Source organism: Propithecus coquereli, unplaced genomic scaffold, assembly GCF_000956105.1.
Source record: "Propithecus coquereli isolate 6110/MARCELLA unplaced genomic scaffold, Pcoq_1.0 Scaffold175, whole genome shotgun sequence".
Lineage (NCBI taxonomy): Eukaryota > Metazoa > Chordata > Mammalia > Primates > Indriidae > Propithecus > Propithecus coquereli.
The window spans coordinates 3,796,969-3,798,401 of record NW_012142190.1 but is presented as its reverse complement, the minus strand read 5'-3'; the positions used below and the strand labels follow the sequence as shown (position 1 = coordinate 3,798,401).

The window sequence follows — 1,433 nt, the reverse complement described above, 5'->3', positions numbered from 1 at the left end:
ATTTATAAAAGATTGGACTGTATTTTTTTGTTGGAGTGATAAGTTTGATTTAAGTATTTGAAGTTTGCTTATCTCTTTTCTAATGAATATAGATTCTGGAAAATTCCAGTTTTACATATAGATATGTTTTGAAAGTTTATGATTTCAGAGATTATGAAGTGTTTGTTTTGACTATACTTGAATTTTTTTTACTGCAGAAATGTCTGATTTTCTGAGAGTGGTTTTCTAAGTATTTATAAAGAAAAATTGATGGTATTCTCTTCGGAAAATGTTGAGGAAATGTAGTTGCTGTATGTTTTTTAGAGCCTTGACCTGATAGATTTTCCAGTGTTTATTGAAGTTTAATGTGTTATTCTGACATGAATGTAATAACTAATAAGGGCTAAAGTTGTATTGTTGCTTTTTGTTTTTTTTACATCTGCAGCCCACATTGAATAACACCTTAGTCTATAATCATAACAAAGTCTTAGATTAGTTTTGTTACAGTGCCCATTCAGAATAACTAATTTGGTGGCAAGAGAAAGAGTATGTTGAGTTAGTGGTTTTTAGAGTTAAGTTTTAGGGGCTATAATTTTTATAAATAAAATTTTTTTCTATTAAAACTGTTAGCTGTATCTTTGTAAATTTACTGGGAAGGAGAGATTTATTAAGGATTAATGAGTATCCTATTTGGTGATGGTTTTCTTTCTCTTTACAAGTTAAATAAGTTGGCATACCAATTTTTATTTTATTTTTTAAATTAAGGTACCATTAAAACAACTTGCTTCCCTGTATGTATACCTGATGTTCTCCTTACACTGTCCTTAGGATGGTAAGAAGTAGTATTAAGTTTATTGAAATAGATCCTGAAAAAGGAGAGATTAGTGATTGTCTTGTGTGTCTTCTTACTCCTTTTTTACTTTGCAAAGCAGTGTTTAGTTTGATTGGATTTAGTTGATTCAAATTGCCAAATGTTTTAAGCCTAAGAAATTTTCAATTTTGCATGGTTTGTAAATTTCGGAGCAAACCTTGAATAGTTTATAATTATGATTATCTGCAACTAAGTTCAGAAAACTTCTAAAAGAATGGTTACAATTTATACTCAGTATCTTAGACTATACTGTATGGCATAATTTTTGTAATAGGATATACATGTGTATAAGCAGCAATTTTAACTATCTCCTGTGGAAATTCTTTATACATTGTCACTGTCAAATTATGCACAGGAACAAGAGGAAGGAGTAGCACAAATAACTCTTTGAAAAGAAAACCTTAACAGTAAATAGATAGTTTTTCTCAATTCTAGAAGCTGGCTGTATGTGTTGGATTGTTTTAATTGACTTTTATACATTTAATAGAAGTTCATTTTAGTCATTCATATTAGAAGTAATCTTTTTCTTCTTTTTCTTCCTGACAAATTTTGCTCTGTGAAAGATAACTGTGACACATTTCAG

General features: G+C 29.0%; 1 protein-coding gene across 1 annotated transcript in view; it reads left to right on the top strand.

The window, feature by feature from the left end:
- Positions 1-1,433, top strand: part of LOC105808476 — an 84,147-nt gene that overhangs the window by 10,032 nt on the left and 72,682 nt on the right. The window lies entirely within an intron of this gene.